Genomic DNA, 11,936 nt, shown 5'->3' with positions numbered 1-11,936 from the left:
GACAGAGCGACTAATCTAGTAGATCGTAGGATTGCCATGGGATTGCCATGTAGATTTCAGCAAAGCACTTGATTAAGTTCTCCATGATATCCTTGTTAATAAAATGGTAACATATGGTTACCATTGGTAACATATGGACTAGATTAGGGATGTCAAACTTGTTTCATACAGAACAGCACAGCCTACTGAGGGTCGGAAGTGATGTTGTTAAGCAGGAAGTGGTGTCGTTAAGCAAGTGATGACTAGAAATAAGCACCTTTTTCTCACCTTGGAACTCATTAGCTGAAAATGACAGAAGATGCCAATCTTGATCATATTTTCAGGATCTGGAACACCCTAATTATTATGCATGCCACCCCTTCAGTAATGCCATTTCTGCCTACGCATCACCTTGCAACTCAGCATCTGAGAGGTGCTCTGCAAAGTGATGCCTTGGTAGAAGCAGTGTTGCTGAAGGGATGGCTAGCATGATAATTGGGCTCTCCCAGCACCTTGGCATCTTCTCCCTCTTCCTTTCTCACCCTCTTTGTTCTTCCCCGGTACTATTTCTCGCCTTCTACTTCTGTCTCTCCTTCCTAGTACCTCAGCAGAAATGGCACTGCTAACAGAATGGCACTGGGAGAGCCCAATGATTACACAGGCCAATCTCTCAGCAGCGACACAGCAAAAGCAGCAACACTGAAAGGGTGGCCTGCATAACTGGGCTCTCCTAGTGCCGTTCTTTCTGCCAAAGCATCCCTTCACAGCTCAGCAGCTGACATCCCTTCACAGCTTCACAGCTCAGTGGTGCTGGGAGAACCCAATTATCATAAAGAGCATAACTCACCAAAGATGCTACTTTTCCCTGAGAAGTGGACCAAGCAAGAGTTCATACTGATTGAATTGGGGATGAGAAACACCTAGGGCAGGGACCTGAGAGAAAAGAGGCTGATTGACCCCCTGCCTTTACAGGCACTTAGTGCCTCTGGTTTGGTCAGGGATGTGAGCTGAGGTCCCTTTTTGGCCCTTAGCCTGAGCATGAGACCAGCAAGAGCCCCCCCCCCCCATACTGGCAGAGGTTTTGCTATTGGTCCTCTGTTTGCAAGAAGAAAGAGGAAGGAAGGAGAGAATAAAGGAAGGAAGGATGAGAGACAGCGATAGCAGCATGATGGCATAGAGTAACATCACTCAGCTCAACCACTAAATCTGGCCTGGTGGAATTTCTAAATCATGCAACTCAGAATCCCACCCAGCTGGATGACCTCTGCAGAGGGTTTATCAACTGGCCCTCTCTTTTTTGCTGGGAGAAAAGGAGTGGAGCAATGGAATGGTGGAGCAGCAGCACAACTCCAGCCTGTGGTCAGTAACATCAGCAATAAATTTCCATTCTGGGAGAAATCCCTGCCCCTTTCAGATTAGAACATCTTCTGGAGGTAGTGTATTTTCCCATGCTGACCTGCAGGATGGGTCACCACCGGGAGGAGCAACACCATAGTGCAGTGTTTTTCAAACTGTGGGTTTTTCAAATGCGAACCCATTTCAGGTGGGTCCCCATTCATTTCAATATTTTATTTTTAATATATTAGACGGCTATGTGACTGCATTTAGGGAAATGTTACAGATCTGTACTTTTAACAGGTTACTGTGTATATATTTTTAACAATGATAGTAAGTGTGGGTAGGATTCCAGCCTAGGATTGTTAAGAATTTTCCTGCTTGATTATGTCACTTCTGGTCATTACATCACTTCCAGTGGGTCCAGACAGATTCTCGTTCTAAAAAGTAGGTCCCAACACTAAACGCTTGAGAACCACTGTATTAGACTTGATGCTACCATAGCATGTGACTGCACTTGGGGAAATGTTACAGAACTGTACTTTTAACAGACTACTATGTATATGCTTTTAACAATGATAGCAAATAGGACTTACTCCTGGGTAAGTGTAGGTAGGATTGCAGCCTAGGATTGTTAAAAAATTTCCCTGCTCGATGATGTCACTTCCAGTCATGACATCACTTCCGGCGGGTCCCAACAAGATTCTTTTTCTAAAAAGTGGTCCCGATGCTAAATGTGTGAGAACCACTGCTATAATGGGAATTGGGTTGCCCTTCTTGGGATGTACACGAGGGTGGGGTCCATCTCCTTCCTCATTGCTCTGTTCCCTGTGAGGGTGGAGTTGGGTGTGTGTGTGGGGAGGCTGGGATGGTAGGGAGACCAACAGGTTGATCTGGGTGGTGTATGAGCCTCAGAAGATCCTAGTTTCCCTTACATGTTCCCTTGTTTTCTTGACTGGAAGGTGTGGATTGATTGCTGTTTTCTACCTTCTGGAATGCTCAGGGGTTGTGATATTTAGCACAGTGGAGGAGATCTGTGATTTCTACTTGGTTAAAGCTGAGGTTGGGGTTGATGCTGCTGGGTGGTTAGTGTGATGGTATTTTTGTTGGTTGGTTTGTGTGTGTAGTCAGGTCCCTCATGGAGGCATGCATTTAAAGGGACAAAGAGAGATGGGGGAATGGTGCTGCTGTAAGCAGGATGGGGTCACAGAAGATATGGCGGTGGGAATTGGATAGGCCATTCCAAGAGAATGAGACAATCATATATGGATGGTCCCTTGCTCAGTCTTTTGAGTGCTGGCATTTCTAGTGGTATCCTCTAGATGACTACAAGTCAATCTTTTGGCCAGAATTGGTATCATCCAGCTTTTCCAATCAGGCTTCTGGGCAATGCAGTGGCCAAGGATGCTGGGTAGGGAAGGAGGAGTCGCAATACTCCATTGTGACTCTATCCCCCATCTAGGTGCCCTGTCCAGCTGTGTACAGGATCTGAAGGTCTATGTCTAGTGCTGAATGGGTGAGGCAGAGTAGGGATACTGTTGATGTACTGCCCAGCCTCCTGCTCAGAAGTCTCCCTGCTTGAGCTGGCAGAGGTGATCTCAGGTGTGGTGCTAGAATACACTCGGTTGTTGGCACTGGGAAGCTTTCAATGTTCATGACAAAACCCCTGGTATAGACCTGGCTCAGGATGTCATGACAGCCATGGGCCTGTCTCAGGTAATTTCTGCACCAATGCATGTGGTTGGGCATACACTGGATCTGTATCCAATGTTCACTATTGGGCAAGTGGTGTACACTGCTGGGCAGGTAGATGGTGATCTAGGAGTTGAGGGGATTAAGATCATCCCTTTGGCATGGACAAACCATTACCTGATACAGTTTAGGCTCCCTTACCTCTGCAGAGATGGGGGACAAATTCAGATGGTCTGCCCTAGGAAGATTATGGATCCAGGTGGATTCCTGATAGTTCTGGGAAATTTTCCACCAGTTTTAGGACTGGTGACTCATCCAAAACTCTGGTTGACCTTTGGACTGAGGAACTGCAGTGGATTAGGACTGCAATGGATTAGGTTGTTCCTGAGCAACCTCTGCCCTGTGCCATAATGACTCCTTGGTTTTCTGGGGAACTGTGAACAATGAACAACTCAGCAGATGTCTTGAGCAATGGTGGAGAAAGACTCACAATGAATTCTACTGAACACGAGTTAGAGCTAATTTAAGAGCCTGCTCTGTGGTGGCAGCAAAGAAGGCTTTTTTTCTCTGCCACCATCTGCCATTTTTCTGCCACTGCGAGAGTCATCACCCAGCAGTGCTGTTCCAGGTGGTGCAGGGCTCATTACATCTGCCCCCTCCCCCAGTAAGGACGACGACAACATTATGGCCGGCTGTGACCAGTTTGCTAGACATTTTGCAGGTAAAATTGCTCATATCCATCATGACTTGGATCACATTTGCAGTTCCAGTGGCTGTTCCCTTTGCACCATAATGGTCCTCTGATTATGGATTATTTTCACTTGTGCAACCCGAGGATGTGGATAGGATTATATGTAGTGTAAGGCTGACCCTTTGATTCTTGCTCAGCATGATTTATTAGATCGGGGGGGGGGGGGGCTGGGGATGACTCAGTGGGCAGGGAGGGCAATCAGGGAGGGCAAGAATGAAGGCAATTCTTCATTAAGTTAAGAAGGAGAGAGTGTTGCTGGCAGTAGTTCTCACAGAACCCTACTGTATTAGATAATTATCAGCAAGTCTCTGATCTTCTGTTTCTGTGAAAGGTAATCAAGTTAGTGGTAGCAACCCAACTCCAGAGTCTCCTGGATGAAATACATTACCTTGATCCTTTCCAATCTGATTTCAGACCTGGTTTTGGGATGAAAACAGATTTGGTTACCCTGGTGGATTGTCTGTGCCAAGTGCTAGTTGGGGGAAGTACATACATCCCTGTTGGGGCTGCTGGACCTCTCAATGGCTTTCTATGCTTTCAAGCCAATTCTATGCTTGGGATCATTAGAAAAGGTATGGAGAATAAGATGGCTAGTATTATAATGTCATTGTACAAATCTATGGTAAGGCCACACCTGGAGTATTGTGTCCCGTTCTGGTCGCCGCATCTCAAAAAGGACATAGTGGAAATGGAAAAGGTGCAAAAAAGAGTGACTAAAATGATTACTGGGCTGGGGCACCTTCCTTATGAGGAAAGGCTACAGCGTTTGGGCCTCTTCAGTCTAGAAAAGAGGCGCCTCAGGAGGGAAATGATTGGGACATACAAAATTATGCATGGGAAGGACAGAGTGGATAGAGAGATGCTCTTTTCCCTCTCACACAACACCCTTACCAGGGGACATCCACTAAAATTGAGTGATGGGAGAGTTAGGACAGACAAAAGAAAATATTTCTTTACCCAGCGAGTAGTTGGTCTGTGGAACTCCTTGCCACAGGATGTGGTGCTGGCATCAGGCCTAGATACCTTTAAAAGGGAATTGGACAAATTTCTGGAGGAAAAATCCATCATGGGTTACAAGCCATGATGTGTATGTGCAAGCTCCTGATTTTAGAAATGGTTTATGTCAGATGCAGATTGTATCTTGCTGTCCTGTGTGCTCCCTGAAGCATTTGGTGGGCCACTGTGAGATACAGGAAGCTGGATTAGATGGGCCTATGGAGTGATCCAGCAGGGCTATATTTTTATGTATGAACAGCATTGACCATGGTATCCTTCTGGGGCAACTGGCTCGCTGGGGGGGGGGGCGCCCTGGTTCTTATGAGTAAAGAGAAGAGTGGGCTAAGAATCTAAACCTGTAACATTTATTTAAAGGACCATTCCAAGGGAAGAACTGCCATGAGTTCCCTCAAAATGTCTTGTTTTGGTCTTAGTTCCATCACAGACGTGAACTGCAATAATCACACCTCTCAATTTCCTGATGCTGTTGTCTCAGGCAAGGGGACCAAGTTTACATCAGTTGAATTCAAGGCATTTGTTCAAAAACCTTATCGGAGTTCTCACTATTGCTCTATGTCATCCCCATGGAAATGGTCACACCAAATGGATAATACCGAAAAAAAACTGATGCTCTGAAGGGGATTATTGGCAGAGATGATTGGCAACAACATTTTCTCAGGTTTTTCACTGCTCACCATATTACTCCCTTTTTAACAACAGCAGTCAGTCATGCTGAGTTACTTTATGGTACAACATCTCAAAATATCCCTTATCTATCTTCATTGAGACTTAACTGAGGACTTACAAGATAAACAAGAATGTATTCTGAATGTTGCTTTTTCAGCACACATTTCATTTGGGCCACAAGAATGAGGTTTTGCTAGGAATTGTGGCTCTGAACCAAGATAGGATCTTCTATCATTAAGGTCACTGGACCTGTATCATACAATATCCAGTTAGTCCAGTACGGCATTGCCACATTGATCGACTGAGAAGGCATTCTTCCCAGAGTGATTTGGCAACAACAGAATCATCAGAAGCGTCTCCTTCAGGGCGGTCTGGAGTTGATGTGTCTGCTACATCCTCTGCAGAATTGCCGGTGACATTAAGTGATGATAGCGATGATGACCTTGCCTACAGCAGTTGCCAAAATAAAGTAAATGGAAATTTGACAGCTCCCAACAGAACTCAGAGACAGCCTTATGACAGGGCACTCATTATTAGGTGAGGGACTATATTAGCTGAGAGAAGAATAGCTGAAGAAAGAAGGGTATCATGTATGTTGGGGGAATTGTGGTTAAAAGTTTTAAAGGTACCATGCTTATAATCTTGAACCATTAATGTATATTTTAAGTGGGCCCTCTGCATCAAAGATCTTGGGAGTCACAAACTTAACCAAAAACGGATTGGCCCACCAGCCTCCACCTCTGCTGCTGGATTGGTGCAAGACTCACTGGTTATTTTAAATGGGATTGGAGTGATTGCCACCATCCTGCTGCTACCACCCTGGCAGCCCAGCTAGCCACTCTTTGCTTTCTCTTTATGAAGGGCAACAGCTGCAGCAGTGGAGTAGTGAAAGCAGCAGGAAAATAAAGAGCAGCCAGCTGGGCTGCTCTGCAGTGGCTCCATTCGTGCAGTGGCTGCAGGGGTGGAGGCACTGCTCCCACCTCCTCACCAGCCCCTGTGGGTGGGCAGATCTGTGCCCTGTCTTCCTATCCGCCTGCCTGACAGGCCTCCTCCTCCTCCTCTGGATGGTGGCAGCTGCTCCAATCTGTTTAAATTTGTTGGTGAGTCTTGCCCCATTCTCAAAGTCAGCTTTCTGTACTGGGACCTGAGCATCCACGGAATTTCTCCTCCGCAGGGCGTTCCCACCAAACTCCTGAGGATAAGGATGGCCCATTGTACTTAAGATCAAGTAGCCCCTGTGGATGAGAACCATGGTAGGGGTAGGGTGTCTCTACCACAGAACATTTGAAACAAACCTTGAGAGCCTTGCTCTCTATGCACCATGCCCTCTTTGACAAAAATTGCCCCCCTTCCCTTATTTACTTTAAGCAAGTTTTATGCAACTGATCTGCACTGGTTGCTGTTAAACAGGAAGGATGCCTGGAATTTATCATCACAAAAGTGCAGCACCAACCTTCTTTGAACTGGAGCACGGGCTTCTTGTTTTGGGTCTGCAACTACCCACCACTCTGCCAGCTGGGCAAACAGAGCCAAAGAAGCCCCAGCCTTACCTCTCTAAGATGGAGAAGCCAGCAAGGGGGGAGGAAAGTGAGGGGGGATTTCTTAGTTTGGCTCTGCATTCCTTCCAGCATTCAGCTATGGGAATGATTCTCATTCTCTCTCCCTCTCTTTCCCACTCCAAGCTAGTTGCTGAGGGAAGAAAGCAGCGCAATCCTAGGTATGTCACCTCAAACATGAGTCCCATTTTCAATGGGATTTACTCCCAAGTAAATATATATAGTCATCATATACACCCCAAAATAAGTCCTACTGGTCATATTAGGGGAAAGTGTGTATAAGAATGCAGTGGTTGATGCAGGACCCTGGCTAACACAAATATTGGCTTGGCTAGTATGGCCAGCTAAACGCTGATACGAGAGAGGATGAAAAGATGGTACAACACATTCTCAAAGCTAGCTTTGGATTTGCTAACCATGGTTTGCATTACATTTGCAATGGAGTACCCTTTCCAAGCCCTGCAATCACTTCATCTTTAACAACATTCCTCAAGAGAGCAGCTGCTGCTACTTCACTCTTTTCCTAACCCTCCCAAACATTTGCTGGGTCTAAATTGATCCAAAGCTTATTGGTGCTCATGCTTGAAATGTATAACCAATGCCTCTAAAACGTGATTTCAATACTAGCCATACTTAAGTGCACATTTAAACATGTACAGAGTAGTGACTACTGACCACACCATTTGGCATTGGGGAAGTAGCTCTCTCATCACAGGTTGCTACTTCCAGAAAGTTGCTTGTTCTGGAAAGCACTCTCCATGTTAGAAGGTTAGCGCTTCACAGCCCTTACTCCTCTGCTTCCTGTAGCCCCCAGTCAAACCACCACTATTTCTTCCTGATTCTCTAGACAGGTATATGAGAGGCTAGTTTACATTATGCATTCCAGATGTTCCTTAAGTTGCTCAGAAGTCTCATGTAGTTTATGAATTAAAATTCAGTCACCCAGTTATTTACCAATGATTCTTGGGCAGGAGGTCTGGTCTAGAGGAAGGTCACCAGTTCGAGGCCACCAGCACCCTGAACTGTGAGACCTTGAAGCAGCTGACAAGACGAGCCGAGCTTTTCCATCTGCTCTTTGGTCGCCCTTCAAGTGAGATATGAAGGATTGTCAGCTTGCGTGGGAGGAAACTGGAGGCCAGAATGTGATACCAGATCATAAAAGGATCCATCTGAAATGTTGCAGTTCTTGAAAGACAGAACCTTCGTCAATTGTAAAAATCCCTATAGGGATTTAGTGTAGCCTGCCTGTGTAAACCGCCTTGAAATAAAGTCTGAAGAGAAATCTGAAGACCATGAAAGGCAGTATATAAATACCTGTATTATTATTTTATAATTGCAGGCTACACAGAAAATGTAAGCTTTTGCTAAAGCAATTTTTTTTGGTTTCTCTATTACTTTTCCCTTCTCTTCTAAACTCTGTGATGAATTTGTCAAATATTGGTTTATAAGACACCATCTTAGAGTTCCCAGAAATTCTTCTTGTGCAAGTGCAGGCTATGTCTCGGGGGGCCTGAGAACTGGCTGCCAATTACCAAGTTCTCACAGAGATGCCTGTTCTATCTGTGCAAACTTCTCAGTGCTGGCCTCCTCTTTCCTAAGGTCAGGCAGCTAGGCCTTAATTGCAATTTGCCTCAAATGTGTGTTTTGGAAATGGGGGGGGGGTGTTCCTCCTGGACAGAATGCCTGATGTCAAATGTTCTTTGGCTTGTGAGTTTCGATTGGCGAAGCCACCTTGGTTGCTACCCAGCGCAACATCCAATGCAGGCTATGTCGTCCTGTTAACTATCTAGGAGGGTCTGGAACCTCCTGATTGGTTGATAGTTTCTAGATGGTAGCTTCTGCAGGAATAAAAAAATCTTCCCTAGGGTGAGCTTTTTTTCTGCCTCCCATTGCAGACTGTGTAGGTGTGCTGCTGGATGTTTGTTGCAGCAGCTTTGCCGCCCATGCTCAAAAGTTAAGCTTCTAGGTAAGGTTGGTTAGGAACTTAGCCTTGTTATATTCTGCTTATGTATGCTTCCCAATTCCATATTAAAAGAGTCTTAATGTTGTCCTTATCCTATTTTGAAATTCTTACTTATGGAAGTGGTGGTTTTTGCTGGGATAGTATGGTTCAACTAAATCCAATTGAGTAGTTGGACCTGGGAATGGCCCAAGCCTAGGCATTCCAAGACTGGCAGAGGAGTGGTGGCAGCTTAGCATGTTCTGTGGTCCTTAAAGCCCAAATATGACTGACCTAAGCTGGCCTGGCAGGTGTCTGGGATCTGCATGAAAGGCCTTGACAGCCTCTCTTGTTCAGTTCAGCCCAGTCAAAGTAGCAGCTGGCACTGCCACTGCTGTCTCCTCCTTCTCTTATCCTCTGATCCTATCACTGATTGAAAAAGGTTGATGCATAATTTGGAGTTTAACAGGGATAGTTACTTGGATAGCTTTAGTGTTCTGGGAGTATCAATTGTTCCAATAAGAATGATGGAATTGTGGAAGAATGGTCAATATATGCATTACCATCAAACAACTTGAGACAGAAATTGTCATTTTTCCATTTTTTAAAAAAATAGGGCACTACCTGCAAGAAAAGCAATATGATTTATAACCATTTCAGTTACAGATTTTGTTTAATGCAGGAAAAAAGGCAATAACTTAGTAACGTAAGATACTGATGGAATTGAAATACCAATGTTGGCACCTGAGACAATGTTATGGGTTAGTGAGATATTCAACTAAACGGCCCAAGTTGGGAAAAAGATCTGACATTTGGAATCCAATTTGTTAATATGTATAACCCTCTGTTAAGTCTTTTTACAAAATAATTTGTATTTGATACTGTGAAAGTTGAAAAGAATAAGAAATGTGGGGCTGGGATTAAGCTGGAAGCAATATGGTCTTGGAGGGACTTATGTGGTGTAGTTGCCCCAAAATCTGACTCTTCTGAAATAAGGTCCTGAACTTAACATTTGTAACAACATGGCAGATATAGACTTAACACTCTGAAAACTGTAATTGTAGGATTCATGGTAAGTTCAGTTCTAGAACACAATCAGAAATTAATTTATATTTTGTTGGTTTTGACACGAACATATGTTCTCTCCTTTTCATTTTTTTAAAAGAGGCAGAAGGGGGATGGCAGAAAAAGTGTGTAGCAGTGAATGATGGTCTAGAATAGAGCACTTCCTGGGAGATGTTCTAAAGAGCCACCACTTCTGATTTACTGCTATTGTTCCAGCCTGGGAAAAAATAAGTTGATGTCTAGTATTCCAACCTCCACAATAGTGACAGAGTGTGGGGGAAAGAACTTGCTGCCACTGAGGGAACAGAAAAGGATTGGTTTCTTTTCAAGAGAGCAGTTGTGGGGAGGAAGGAAGCACTACACTTCTTTAAACTGCATAAGGTGTCAGGGTAGCTGAGGAAAAGAGGGGTGTAGAAGGGAGATCAAGGTTGGAGTTCTTCTCTCTCCCCCCCCCCCCCAAGTTACGAACAAAACTACTGGAATTTTTAACAGACCTGGCTCTAGGCTTTGGGTGTGGGACTCCCAGGTGAGTGGTGGACAGTGATTGCAAAAAGCAGAGGATGTGTTGAAGCAGTTGTTCTAGCTGCCATCATCACTCAGTCATGCACTCACCCACCCACCCAGTAGAGTAAGCAAACAAGTGACAGAAGCATGGAACAACAGCCACCTGTCTCTCTATGCAATGGACTGGGAAGAGAAGGACCTGCTGCCACCGACACCATTGTGGTGCCGAAAAGAGAAGAACATTGGATGGGACCCAATCTTTACTATTTCCCAAGGAAGAGTAGGTGGCAAAGGTTGCTGCCCCCCTTAGCAGTATATGCAGCTGTCTTGCAGCGAGTCAGACAACTAGTCCATCTGGCATGGTACTGTCCACACCAACAGGCTGCTCAAGGATTTAAGGCAGGGAATATGTTCCTGCTGCCAGAATTCAACTTGAGACATGCTGCATGCAAATCAAGTGCTCTACTACTGAGTTATGGACCTGTCCCCCAACAGATAACAGTTGGACCCTCCCAGGTGGATGGGATTTAAGCAGTTGCTTGAAGACCCCAACCCCTGATCTGTAGTTCTGATTTGATGGGTCTGTGATAGGGATTCCAAGTTTACAATTGACAACACTGACATTGCTAGGTTCATAGGGAGCATTCAATCGAAGGTAGCTGTAAGACATAGACATTTTTGTTACTGAGATTAGCAAGCAGATAGATCTTACCTATGGGGTGCAACCCACCTGGAACTTTCCTACATATGTCTCACTGAAATGAACCGAAGTTACATGAGAGTATGGTAGGCACCAAAATGTTCTGGTCTGATCCTACTCTCAAGCAAGAAGGGCATTATCAGCTTAAAGCAGCTTTTCTCTTTAGGCCAAAAATACAATTTGAAAAAAAAAGAGGCTGAATGGACCCCATTTTACTGGCAATATAACCTAGTGTAAATCTCATGAGAAACAGAAACTGATTCCCTATTATGGCCAGCAACCCACCACAAGATGGAGCCAAGAGATAGCAGAGAAGATTCTACCTGTCCACTGAAACAGGTGGGGGGGGGAGGGAAGACTTGAACTTTTTATGTCTTTCATTGGCTATGAGGATGCAAATAGATCCTCAGTTGCTCAACTTCAACTGCCTACCCCTGTGAGTGTGTGTATGTGTGGGGAGGGAATACTCTGTGTTTGTTATCTTGCAATGCTGAGGAAGTCAGCATTATTTCCATATTGCAGCAGATACAGGATTCAAAGCAGGGGCTTCATAGTTCAGCCCCTTAATCCCTATACTATGCTAGTCCTCTGAAAGAACAGTCAAAACATTAAGAGTGATCTTCCACCCAAAGTAAAAATGACTGACATATGTTTGATGCTCATTACATGGTTTCCCATTGGATGGAAAAAAAAGATGACTTCATCACACACCTGCACCTCAAATGTGAAGTA

Source organism: Tiliqua scincoides, chromosome 4 (assembly GCF_035046505.1).
Source record: "Tiliqua scincoides isolate rTilSci1 chromosome 4, rTilSci1.hap2, whole genome shotgun sequence".
NCBI lineage: Eukaryota > Metazoa > Chordata > Lepidosauria > Squamata > Scincidae > Tiliqua > Tiliqua scincoides.
Note: the sequence above shows the minus strand (reverse complement) of the source record.